Here is a 13,887-nt window from a genome sequence, read left to right as displayed (position 1 = left end):
AGGTTCATCTAAGAGGGTATGTTTTAGCCATCCTGAGATAAATTGGAGCCTGTTGGCTAAGAAGTAGTGCTGAAAGTTAGGTAGTTCTAATCCTCCTTTATCCTTGGTCTTTTGTAGTGTTTTTAAGCTTATACGTGGGGGCTTATTTTTCCAAAGGAATTTGGACATATATGAATCTAGAGATCTGAACCAATCTTGTGGCGGTTTAGTTGGGATCATTGAGAATAAATAATTTATTTTTGGTAAGACCATCATTTTTATAGCGGCAACCTTTCCCATGAGTGATATGGGTAGACATTTCCACCTAGCCAGATCGCCTTCTACTTTCTTTAAAAGTGGGATATAGTTTAATTTAGTTAGATCTGCAAGCTTGGGAGAAACATTAATACCTAAATATTTTATATTTCCCGATTGCAGTGGAGTAGAAGAGGAATTATGGAAGGAGCAATTAATCGGAAGGACTGTAGATTTTGACCAGTTAATTGAGTAATCTGATATTCTTGCAAAAGAGTTTATCAATTCAATCACCCCAGAGATATTGGTTTGTGAATTTTGGAGAAAGAGTAGCACATCATCCGCATAAAGGCTGATTTTATGTTCCACGTTCTTGCATTTTATGCCCTTAATTACTGAATTCTGTCTAATTGCTGCTGCTAGTGGTTCAATAAAAATTGCAAACAGTGAAGGGGAGAGTGGGCATCCCTGCCTGGTGCCCCTCAGGAGACAGAAGCTGGAGGATGTCTGGTCATTTGTTCTGACACAAGCTGTTGGGGAATTATATAATATTTTTAACCAGCTGATGAAAGAAGATCCAAAACCAAATTTGTGTAAAGTTGCAAATAGAAATTTCCAGTTAACTCTGTCAAACGCTTTTTCTGCATCTAAAGAAAATATTGTAGTTTCAAGGTTTTTACTGTATGAGTAGTCTATCAAATTAAGTAATCTACGTGTATTTGTTGATGAGTGCCTACCTTTTATGAAACCAGTTTGGTCAGGATGAATTAAGAGGGGGGTTATTTTCTCTAGTCTCTTCGAGAGAGCTTTGCAGATTATTTTAAGGTCTACATTTATAAGGGATATTGGAACACACACATGTAAAGGAAGCACTCAAAACATGTGGTTATCCTAACTGGGCGTTTATAAAGTCAGCTAAGGGGCACAGAAAAGAAGATCAGACACCAGCGAGGGAGGATAAGAAAGACAGACGCAACAACGTTGTCATCCCCTATGTAGCCGGTGTATCAGAGAAACTCAGGAGAGTTTTCTCCAAGCACGACATCCCAGTGTACTTCAGACCCAGCAACACACTCAGACAGAAACTGGTTCACCCGAAAGACAAAACTCCAAAACACAGACTTAACAACGTGGTGTATGCTGTACAGTGCAGCGAGGAATGCCCAGACCTCTACATTGGAGAGACCAAACAGCCACTTCACAAGCGCATGGCACAACATAGAAGAGCCACCTCCACAGGACAAGACTCAGCAGTCCATCTGCATCTTAAGGATAAAGGTCACTCTTTCGAGGATGCCAATGTTCACATTTTGGACAGAGAGGACAGATGGTTTGAAAGAGGAGTGAAAGAGGCCATCTATGTCCACTGTGAGCGACCATCTTTGAACAGAGGCGGTGGTTTACGACATCAATTGTCTGCCATCTATAATCCAGTTTTGAGATCCCTTCCCAGACGCCTTAACGCCCACTCACATTCTGGGCCATCTGACCTCAGGAATTCACATGATAGGGTGGGGCCAGGTTTCACAATGAGCTCACCCGAAACCCTGGCTGATTAGGTCCCACACCCGCTTTCACACCTTGGCTCATGTGATTAGAGGATCACCAGGGGGTCCTTTGTCCCTCTTTGGGGGGACACTCCCACTTGGTTTAAATCTGGGACTCTCGGCCATTTGACTTTAGAACTGAAGAAGCTTCTCGGATGAGAGGAGAAACGTCTTCAAGCAACTTAAAGAAGTCCAGACGCTTTTCTTTGCAAACTCCTTTAATTCTGGGATATTGCATTTCGTCATTTTGAGCTGATTGGAGACCAAAACAACCAATCTGATTTTTTTGCATTTTTGGTTTTCAGCGTAGGGCAAGTGGGCCATTAGGAATGTTGCTATTCTCTAAGCACAATGTCTTTCTGCTATTGTATTAGCAGACCATTCTCTTTAACACCACCTGTGCAACAAGACCACATGGTGAACTAAAGTGAATACTGAGCCAAAGAAGAGCATTGCATCATGCCTGCTTTGGCAGCCAATCTTACACTGACAAGATGCATCAACATAAGCAGAAAGAGCTCTCGACGAGGATGGGATTCGAACCCACGCGTGCAAAGCACAATGGATTAGCAGTCCATCGCCTTAACCTCTCGGCCACCTCATCTACCAGACGCCTCCCTTTGCCAGTAGCATTGGGAATTTACGGGGGATAACGTGTGGGCTGATCGCTGGTGTATGGACGCAGGGAGATTGACTCCAGATCCCCGACGAGGGGCTGCGTAACACTTTGGTAGAAGCCTGGAGTGATGCTGGCTTCTTCTTTGAGCCTGTTCTTCTTGGGGGTTGCCAGAGTGGATCGTCTGCCTCCATCTCACCCTGCCCCTAGCATTCTCCTCTGTCACACCAACCCTCTGCATGTCCTACTTGGCTACGTCTATGAACGTTGTCTTTGGTCTTTCTCTTATTCTCCTGCCCAGCAGCTCCGTATTTAACACCCTTTTCCCAGTATATCTTATATCCCTCCTCTGCACATGTGCAAATCACCTCAGCCTTGCTGGCCTAACGTCGTCTGCAAACGGCTCAACCCCAGCTGTCCCTCGCACATGGTCATCTGTTCCATCCTGGACACTCCCAAGCAAAAGCTTATCATCTTCAACTCTGCAGACTCCATCTGTGCCACACATCAGAGCAGCTCTCACTACCGTCTTCTAAAGCTTGCCTTTCGCACTTGCTGCTATCCTTGTGTGACAAATCACCCCTGAATTTGCTCTCCACCCACGTCTTCCCTTCAAAGTACTCCCTCCCTCTTCATTTGTTAGCACATTACCATTTCCACCTGTTGTGTATTTTGGGTTATAACAGGACCCGTAGCAGTTTTGTACCAGGTGCATGATGGGAAACGCGTTTTAGTTGTTGTTCGGACTAGCCGTGTGCTGGAAGTTATGGCGCAATAAATAATACTTAAAGTTACGTTGTGGTCTGAGAATCATTGTTATACTAGTAACACGCCGTGAAGATATAACAAAAAGTGGTGACGAGGACGACTGGACCGACGCTGCAGTCCGCGACAATACGGAGTTTTGCACTGTTTTTTCCTGCCGCTGCCTCGGGCTGACCCGGTGTTAGACGGCGCAGGTGTGAGGACGAGACACCCGGTGTGCGGCGGTGGATGGCGATTTTTTCAGCGAGACGGGGAGGAGTGAACAGCGGAAAAGACGACGAAGGAAAACTCCGTGAGTACGCGGGGTAAAAAAGACGTTACGAAAAGGAACAGTTGTGAGGGGAAGAGTGCCATTCAACCAGGAGCCGAGTAATGGCTGGAGTTATTGGCTCTATCGGTCCCTTCGACGAAAGTACGGAGCAATGGAGCTCATATACGGAGCGTTTTGGATATTTCGTTGCGGCTAATGACATACAGGATGATAAATTGGTGCCCATTTTTTTGAGTGTGATAGGCCCAAAGACTTTTAATCTGCTAAGGAGCCTGCTGCAGCCAGCAAAGCCAGGCAATAAAAGTTTCACAGAGATTGTGGACACACTGACCAAACATTTTTCGCCCAAGCCCCTCGTGATCGCTGAACGGTTCAGGTTTCACAAGCGAAACCAAGAAGAGGGTGAGTCTGTCACAATGTTCGTTGCATCGTTACGCAAATTAGCTGAACACTGTGAGTTTAAAGATGTTTTAAATGACACATTAAGAGACAGACTCGTGTGTGGATTAAGAAGTGAAGCTGCACAGAAGAAATTACTCACGGAAAGTGACTTGACTCTTGAGAAGGCAATTAATATCAGTGTGACCATGGAAATGGCGTCGAAAGAAGCCCATGCTCTGCATGCTACAGACAGAGTACACAAACTTGACAGTGGTAAAGCGAATGCACAAGGACCATGTTTCCGCTGTGGCAAGTTAGGCCACCTTGCTAGTGATTGCTGGTGCAAGGAAATGGATTGCAACAACTGTGGGAAAAAAGGCCATGTAGCACGGGCATGTAGGAACAAAAAGAGCAAGGATAAGGGCTCAAAGATTGGAAATAAAAGAGGCACTGCAAAATTCATGAGTTCAGAGCAAGTGATTCCTCAGATGAAGAAGTGTTGTCTGCAATAAATACTGTGCGTATACTGAATGTGGATGAAACCTCAGACGGCTTTTGGGTCAAGCCCAGACTGGAAGGACATGTTGTAAAAATGCAGATTGACACAGGTTCAAAAGCATCATTAGCGTCATATAATGTCTACAGGAAGTGTCTGAAGCACCTTCCACTCAAACCCTCCGACACAGTATTTAAAGGATATACTGGACATCGAGTGCCTATGAAAGGAATGACAGAGGTGACTGTTCAATGCAATGACCAAACTGCTAAGCTGCCTGTGTATGTTACGCAGAAGGACTGCCCTGCTATAATGGGACGTGTGTGGCTCAAAGCAATCAGACTCAACTGGCAAGAAGTGAGAAAGCTGTCGCATGGTTCCTCTCAGCTGCAGGCCATACTGGGAAAGCACAAAGAGGTTTTCCGTGAGGAACTGGGCAGCATGAAAAAAATTACAGTGAAGCTGCATCTCAAACCTGACAGCAAGCCAGTCTTTATGAAGGCTAGACCTGTGCCGTACGCCGTTCGGCCCAAGGTGGAGTCTAACTTGGACGCATTGGTCAAGAATGGTGTTCTGGAGCCGGTTACAACCAGCGAGTGGGCCACGCCCATCGTTCCAGTTCCTAAAAAGGACGGAGGAATCCGGATCTGCGGAGACTTCAAGGTATCCGTGAATCCTGTATTAACAGCAGAGCAGTATCCCCTCCCTCTGATTGATGACTTATTTGCTGGTCTGAGTGGGGGACAAAAGTTCAGCAAAATAGATCTCAACCAGGCGTACCTGCAAATGCACGTCGAAGAGCAGTCACGTGAAATGTTGACTATCAACACACATAAGGGACTTTTCAGATACTGCAGGTTGCCTTTTGGCATCACATAAGCTCCAGCATTGTTTCAGCGAGCGATTGATCAAATCCTGAGCGGATTACCTGGTGTGCAGTGTTACTTGGATGATATCCTGTGTACAGGGGCAGATGATGAAGAACATCTGCGCAACCTGGATGTGACCCTTCAGAGACTGAAGGAATACGGATTGAGAGTCTGTAAGGAGAAATGTGACTTTTTCCAGTCATCTGTGGAATATCTAGGGCACGTGATTGATGCAAATGGTCTGCACACTGCGCCTTCGAAGATCACAGCAATTGTGGATGCACCCCCACCACAAAATGTCAGCCAGTTAAAGTCTTTCTTAGGACTGTTGAACTACTATGGACGGTTCATACCCAACTTGGCATCACTCCTGAAACCACTGCATAACCTGCTACGCAAGGAGGAAGCATGGAAGTGGACAGCAAGCTGTCAAGAGGCCTTTCAAAAGGCAAAGGATTCACTGACTGCATCTGAAGTGCTAACCCACTTCAATCCTAAGTTCCCAATTCAGCTTGCCTGTGATGCTTCTCCCTATGGGGTGGGGGCAGTGATTTCCCACATTCTCCCAAACGGCGAAGAAAGGCCAATTGCATTCGCATCAAGGACATTAAACACGGCAGAGACCAACTATGCTCAGCTGGAACGAGAGGCTCTGAGCATTGTGTTTGGTGTTCCGAAATTTCACCAGTACTTGTACGGTAGGAAGTTTACACTGTTAACTGACCATAGACCTCTCACAACCATCCTGGGACCCTACACAGGGATTCCATCTCTTGCTGCTTCTCGTCTCCAGAGGTGGGCGTTGATATTGTCAGGACATTCTTATGACATCAAGTATCGCAAATCGGAGTCTCATTGCAATGCAGATGGGTTGTCCAGGTTACCTCTCCCTGTTAGAAAACCCGTCTCTGACACTGTTGAGATCCTCTACTTCAGGGAGGTAGAGACAGCACCTGTTTCGGCTGTGCAGGTAAAAAAGGCGTCCAGAAATGACCCTGTGTTGTCAGCAGTGATGGACTGGATCGTTAAGGGTCTTCCTGCAGGTGAGGATGTAGACCTGAAGGCCTTCCTTGGGAAGCGGGCGGAGCTTTCTGTTCAGGCGGGATGTTTGCTGTGGGGGAGGAGAGTCATTATTCCCCTGTCACTTCAAACAAAACTGTTGAAGCAACTTCATGCAGGACACAGTGGAATAGTGAGGATGAAGGAAATAGCGAGAAGCTATTTTTGGTGGCCAAATATGGACAAACAGATTGAGGAGATCGCTAAAAACTGTTCATCGTGTCATAAGGTCCGGAACAACCCACCACTTGCTCCTCTCCATCCCTGGGAGTTCCCACAGGAACCATGGCATCGTGTACACATTGACTTTGCAGGTCCATACGAGGACAAAATGTTTCTTGTAGCTGTTGATGCACACAATAAATGGCCTGAAGTGACCATCATGAAATCAACCACCACTGAGAAGACCATAGAAGCACTAGGAGAAATGTTCAGTAGGTTTGGATCTCCTACACAGATAGTCTCTGACAATGGACCTCAACTGGTTTCACAGGAAATGGAGGCTTTCCTGCAGGCTAATGGAGTGCAGCACATTACATCAGCTCCATACCATCCTGCAACGAATGGTCTTGCAGAAAGGTTTGTTCAGACAATGAAACATGCACTGAAAACATCACAAGGCCAAGGAACACTGCATCAGAGACTGCACAAGTTTCTGCTTAACTACCGGAACAGTCCACATGCAACCACAAGGACATCTCCTGCCAACGCAATGTTCAAGAGAGATCTGCGCACTACCTTTGATCTTTTGAAACCCTCAACTGTGAAGGACACTGTGCAAAAACAACAAGAGAAACAAATTATGTACAGGGGCCAACAGGTCAAGGACAGAGTCTTCAGCCCCGGTGAGTCAGTGCTGGCCAGGAACTACCGAGGAGCACACAAGTGGGTTCCTGCAACTGTCATCGCACAAACTGGACCAGTTTCATATACAGTACAGGTTGCCGATGGAGTGTGGAGAAGGCACGTGGATCAGCTACTACAGACCGCACCAGTGTCTGCAGAAAGGTCTTCCGAAGATCTTAAAAATGCACTCATCGACTCATCAGTCCCTCCACACATGCAAGTAGAGAACTCCACCACATCAGGAAAAGTGGTTCCCACTGTAAATGAGACTGCAAGAGAGACTGAGACATCTTCAGTGACAGAAACAAAGGCTCCACAAGAGAGCACACAGACTGACGTTACCACAGACCGCCGATACCCCAACAGAGAGCGGCGGCCTCCTGTTCGTCTGAGTTATTAGATAGCACCTGACCCAAGTGAACGGGGCAGAATAATCCCCATGGGTCATGGGGGAGGTTGAGGTAGTCTACCCTCACTCCCAAGTTAGCAATTAAAAAGAGTTGTTGTTATAACCTTACAGTTAATAAAGGGAAGGGGAAAGGTGAAATGTTTGTGATGCTATTACTGTCATGTTCCAGTGAAGACAGAAGTTTTTGAGTAGATCACCTGTTTATTCCGTAGTACATCCTTTGTAAGAGGGGAGGAGATGTTGTGTATTTTGGGTTATAACAGGACCCGTAGCGGTTTTGTACCAGGTGCATGATGGGAAATGCGTTTTAGTTGTTGTTCGGACTAGCCGTGTGCTGGAAGTTATGCCGCAATAAATAATACTTAAAGTTACGTCGTGGTCTGAGAATCATTGTTATACTAGTAACACGCCGTGAAGATATAACACCACCCTTAATGACTTTAAGCTGCTGACCATCCTTTCCAGCTGGATGTCTCTGCCTTGCCGGTTGGTACAAGTCCCTTTCTCCATGCTTCGTGTCCAGGCTCACATTCAACTCAGTATAAGGCTTTTCCTTTGCCATCCGTCTAGCCCCGCCAGTGTTCGTATCTACATGACACTGCTACTTTTTATTTTCCTATTCTAACCTTTGCCTTTGAATCCTCCTCTGGGGTGATGACAGGAAGCTTTTGAAAGTGAGTATAATGAGCAAAGTCACAGTCCATAAGAGACACACCCAATGGATTGGCTACACACTTGGCTCGGGGTCTCCTCGCGGACGTGCAAAAGGGTCCTGGAGAATGCGGGCATCGATCCCGCTGCCTCTCACATGCAAAGCGAGCGCTCTACCATTTGAGCTAATTCCCCATTGAGGGTTGAGCACTGCAGCTTCATCGTGCCATACGGAGCTTCAGCTCAGGTGGATCTAATCGCAACACCTCCCTTTCAATGTTTTCTGGGCATATCAACTACAACAAGACCCTTTGGTGCAATCGTAACTCACACGAGACATTTCCGAGCGATTCAAGTCTGGGCCCTACGCAGTACGCCAGGAGAGTGTCACTGGAAGCCCCTTTCAGCTGCTTCTGGAGAAAAGAGATGTCAGACTGGGCCGGGGGACTCTTTGCTGCCATCGGCCACTATTGTGAGGGTAAGAGGGGAGACAATCACTTCACATGGTCAAACATTGATGAGGTTTGAAGCCAGCGTTAACCTGATAGTACCTGAAAGGTAGTGAGCGGAGAAGTGCAAATAAACCAGGGGTTGACGAACTCCAGGCCTCGAGGGCCGGTGTCCTGCAGGTTTTAGATATCACCCTGGGTCAACACACCTGAATCAAATGATTAGTTCATTACCAGGCCTCTGGAGAACTTCAAGAAATGTTGAGCAGGTCATTTAGCCATCTGAATCCCCTATGACGGATGAAGAATACATCTAAAACCTGCAGGACACCGGCCCTCGAGGCCTGGAGATCGACACCTGTGAAATAAAGATTTGCCAAAGGAAGCCACATGCATTCAGTTGGGACACTGACTAGCAAAGCGTCAAATGGAGAATGCGGGCATCGATCCCGCTACCTCTCGCATGCTAAGCGAACGCTCTACCATCTGAGCTAACTCCCCTGTGCTGCATGTGTTACTTATTACAGTCGACACTTTGTCCACACTTGCTGTATAATCAAAATAGGGAAGGGGCACAAATCCTGAAATCTGCAAAGCGCCCAGGAGGTGGCTAAGAGACTAAGGCGGCTCGCTGACAATCCACTGTCATGCTAACGTGACTGAATGCCATCAGCCTTAGAGACAGACTGAGGAGACTGGACATCCAAGGGACCGTGGACTAGAGCCACTGCTCATTCACATTGAATGAAGCCAACTGAGGGAGGTGCTTCTAATCAATATCCTTACCGACCTCCTCCCCTTGGTTTTCAGCATAGGGCAAGTGGGCCATTAGGAATGTTGCTATTCTGGAAGCAGAACGTCTTTCTGCTATTGTATTAGCAGACCATTCTCTTTAACACCACCTGTGCAACAAGACCACATGGTGAACTAAAGTGAATACTGAGCCAAAGAAGAGCATTGCATCATGCCTGCTTTGGCAGCCAATCTTACACTGACAAGATGCATCAACATAAGCAGAAAGAGCTCTCGACGAGGATGGGATTCGAACCCACGCGTGCAAAGCACAATGGATTAGCAGTCCATCGCCTTAACCTCTCGGCCACCTCATCTACCGGACGCCTCCCTTTGCCAGTAGCATTGGGAATTTACGGGGGATAACGTGTGAGCTGATCGCTGGTGTATGGACGCAGGGAGATTGACTCCAGATCCCCGACGAGGGGCTGCGTAACACTTTGGTAGAAGCCTGGAGTGATGCTGGCTTCTTCTTTGAGCCTGTTCTTCTTGGGGGTTGCCAGAGTGGATCGTCTGCCTCCATCTCACCCTGCCCCTAGCATTCTCCTCTGTCACACCAACCCTCTGCATGTCCTACTTGGCTACGTCTATGAACGTTGTCTTTGGTCTTTCTCTTATTCTCCTGCCCAGCAGCTCCGTATTTAACACCCTTTTCCCAGTATATCTTATATCCCTCCTCTGCACATGTGCAAATCACCTCAGCCTTGCTGGCCTAACGTCGTCTGCAAACGGCTGATCCATACATGCTTAACTATATACAAATCTAAACTCATATACAACACATAAACATACACACTTTTGTCCTTCCTACTGGCTTGCTGAACATAAGGATTCCTCTCAAGTCAGGAGTATTTGGTCTTATTTGGAACAAGTTCTGGATGTTGTGGGGCAAAGATTTATCTGCTGCTTTGTACTTTGTTTGTTCAGTTCTGAGGTCGACCAAATCTTTAAATTTGAGAATATTTAATTTGATAAAAAGTGGATTTGATGGTTCTCTTGAAGTAGTTTTATTTATTATCCTTATTGCTCTTTTTTGCAGAATGTATATTGGATGTGTGTTTTATACGTGTTTCCCCACACCTCCACACAGTATGTCATGTACAGCAGTATGATAGAACAATAGAGAGTATATAGTGACGTTTGATTTATGAGATCCTTGACCGTGTAGAGAATTTCCAGAGACTTCGATATTTTGCCTTTGATATGCGGAATGTGGGGAATCCAGGATAATTTGTGATGTATTATCACACCAAGGAATTTGATTTCAGACACTCTGTGTAATTCAATGTTATTTATTGTCAGTTTGCTATTGGTAGAATATGTGTGATTCCCAAATATTATGAATTTTGTTTTACTCAGATTCAATGTTAATTTATTATCGTCAAACCAGGTCTTCAGATTATTTAGTTCATTTTCTACTTCATTCAGAAATTGTTCCAAGTTACTTCCACAGCACAGTAAGTTTCTATCGTCTGCAAATAATATTGTTTTCAAAGACTTTGAAATTGCACATATCTCAGTGATGTACGATATAAAAAGCAGCGGCTCCATAACTGATCCTTGGGGAACCCCACACACAACGGGTTTCAATTTTGATTTTATGGCATTTATTTGAATAAATTGTTTACGTTTTTTAAGGTAACTGTTAAACCATGATAATCCACCCCTCTGACCCCACATGTACAGACTTTGTTAAGTAAAAGGTTGTGATCAACTGTATCACATGCTTTTATTTTAATATAAAAAAACTCTGACAGCATATTCTTTGTTTTCAATTGCAGTTACTATATCTACTATACTATATTGATTAAGACATGCGTTGTGGTTCATTTGGGTCTAAATCCATACTGCTGTTCATTTAGTACATTTTATGACTTTAACACAAAAAGCAATCTACTGTAAAATATTTTTTCCAGTATCGTAGAGAACTGCGGTAGTAAAGAGGTCAGCCTATAGTTTGTGAGAAGATGTTTATCTCCATCTTTATATATTGGAACTACCTTTGCAATTTTCATCTTATCAGGGAATAAACCACTTTGTAATGACAGATTACAAATGTAGGTAAATGGTTTCACAATACATCCAATAATATCTTTAATTAAGTGCATATCAATGCCATCACAGTCACTTATTTCTTAGAGTTAAAGGATGTAACTACATCAATAATTTCATCTATTCCCCTCATTAACATTGAGTTTGCTACATTAATAGTTTTAGTTATAGCCATTTGTTTTATGTCACTAGTTATAATATTTTGTATTTGAAAGTTATTTGGATATTCAAATCCTTTAGGTCCTTTATTTACAATGTTAGGTAGTACTGTGCACATGTTTTTCATATTATTTTTATTTTCATCATTTATTTTCATACATGTCATATCCATCAATCTTTACTAAGTTTTTTTTTTTTATCCCAATCTAACCAGGTCTGTGAAACTGCAATGACAGTGAATTTCTTAGAAAACTAAACAGTCCAGGATTTTTGAATGATTTGAATTGAGGCTTCTACTATTAACATGTATGATTGATATTACATTATCCATTATTATATTTCAATTAAACTGCTCATTTGTATAATACTCTCATTTTTGATCATGCTTAAGGGTGCAGAAGTTATTTTTAGGGTCTATATCATTGTCCAAGTCCCATGGTCTGTGATCGGTATACTTAAAGGTTCGTATATGGGTAAATTTCATTTTCACCTTAATAAGAAAAGTGATTATTATCATAAATTTTTCATGTTATATGATTTATTTATGTAGTTAGTGTCATAGTTTTTAGCATTGCTGATATTTATCTAGTTCTGAAAGTTCTTTAATGGCCACAGCTTTGTGTTCTTCTGGTGTTCCTTTGAGTTTGATGTAGACCTTGCAGTTTGCAGTCCATGTTGATTGAACCTTGTTTTGTCTTCTTAGTATTCGTGCTATGTCAGCATTTTTCTTTATCAGTTTATGTAGACATTGGTTCCTCTCAGCTTCTTAGCTTGTCTTAGTGGCTCCTTTTTTGATTTTCTGTTCACAAAGCGTCGTATTATTGCTGCCGGATACTTGATGGTCGGTTGCGTCGCGTGCCTGGCAACTCTTGATGGAAGACATTGAACGACATCTACCCATTTGGAAGCATGATCACAGAGTTCTGGCTGATCGGAGCTGGCTCAGAGCTGGCTTATCCAAGAACAAAGAAAGCAGTTAGAGCTGTTCAAATCCCCACAAGGCTGGCTGATATGATTGAACATGGACAAGCTGTGAGTACTCAGACTGTGGTTATTGAACACATTATGGATGAGATCTTGGACCTCAGTAGCATCTATCAAACCAGTCAGATTCCTGTAATCTCTGGAAAACACTCAGCCCTCATACAGACACACTTCCAGAACTGCTGCAAACCCTGATTAGGTCGTTGCTGAATGTCTGCCTGTTGGTGTTGTTTTTTTCATTGTATTCATTAGAAGAAAAGAATTCATTTTCCTCATCATGTTTACATCCTGTGGAGAAACTAATACTTTCTTTTTTGAAAATGTTTGTCTCTTTATAATCTTTGAAATGTGGAACTTTCACCAGCAGATGGGGCTGAAGACCAGCTGCTAAGGGTGAAGCGTGTGATCCCAGACAAAACGAAAGCCGATCACTCCAGCCATCGCTGTGGGGAACGTTCAAGGTCAGATGAGCCTGAAAAAAAACCTCCCAGGGTAACATCAGAATCCTGAATTCAAAACGATGAATTACAACACAGTTTGGTTTTCATGAGGTGGTTTCTCAAAAGAGAAGTAAAAGGAAGTGAAAGAGCTGCTGCTGCTATTAAAAATATCTTTCATTAGTAAGAATCATTTCAACACTTGTTCATGACCCCAAAGTTTGAAGTCAGAAGCTGTGAAGAGGTGCTGATGAAGCAGGACATGAAGAAACTGTAAGTGAAGGCAGTGACTCTCTGAAAGGCCTTTAAACATGACACTCTCACACATGCTCAGTAGTTTTCCTCACAGCATCCAAATGTTACAGTTTCTCAGCAGACGTCAAGTTAATTCTTGGTGAAGCCATTTATTTCTTTAAAAGTCTGAACACTGTACACATTTCACAGCAGTCAGTGTGCAAACAGCTGGAACCTGAAAGTTCATCAGGAGTTTCTTTTTCTTTAGAACATTAAAGATCTGTATGAGTTAAACTCTGATGTTTCTGTGTCCTCTGAAGAAATGAGTTTAATCTGAACACAACTCGTTTCTTTAAATGTTGAGAGGTTTTGTAAAAGCTCATCATTCACTTCTTGACTCCACCAAACAGCTGCTGAGACGACAACGACACAATTCAAGAAATGTCATTACTTCCAGGCTGGACGACTGTAATTCATTATTATCAGGATGTCCTAAAAACTCCCTGCAAAGCCTTCAGTTAATCCAAAATGCTGCAGCAAGAGTCCTGACAGGGACTAGAAAGAGAGAGCAGATTTCTCCTGTATTGGCTTCCCTTCACTGGCTTCCTGTTAAATCCAGAATTCAAAATCCTGCTC

At 43.9% G+C, this 13,887-nt stretch overlaps 3 non-coding genes across 3 annotated transcripts; all 3 read right to left on the bottom strand.

Annotated features, from left to right (window-relative positions):
• Positions 1–2,303: 2,303 nt before the first annotated feature.
• Positions 2,304–2,385, bottom strand: trnas-gcu (transfer RNA serine (anticodon GCU)). Its single transcript has one exon. It is a non-coding gene; the product is annotated as a tRNA-Ser (tRNA).
• Positions 2,386–9,021: 6,636 nt separating this feature from the next.
• Positions 9,022–9,094, bottom strand: trnaa-agc (transfer RNA alanine (anticodon AGC)). The gene has a single exon. It is a non-coding gene; the product is annotated as a tRNA-Ala (tRNA).
• A 526-nt stretch (positions 9,095–9,620) lies between these two features.
• On the bottom strand, positions 9,621–9,702 carry trnas-gcu (transfer RNA serine (anticodon GCU)). The gene has a single exon. It is a non-coding gene; the product is annotated as a tRNA-Ser (tRNA).
• Positions 9,703–13,887: the final 4,185 nt, after the last annotated feature.

This window comes from Pelmatolapia mariae, linkage group LG2 (assembly GCF_036321145.2).
Source record: "Pelmatolapia mariae isolate MD_Pm_ZW linkage group LG2, Pm_UMD_F_2, whole genome shotgun sequence".
Taxonomy (NCBI): Eukaryota; Metazoa; Chordata; class Actinopteri; order Cichliformes; family Cichlidae; genus Pelmatolapia; species Pelmatolapia mariae.
The sequence above is the reverse complement of the archived record's forward strand: the minus strand, read 5'-3'. Positions and strand labels throughout refer to the sequence as shown.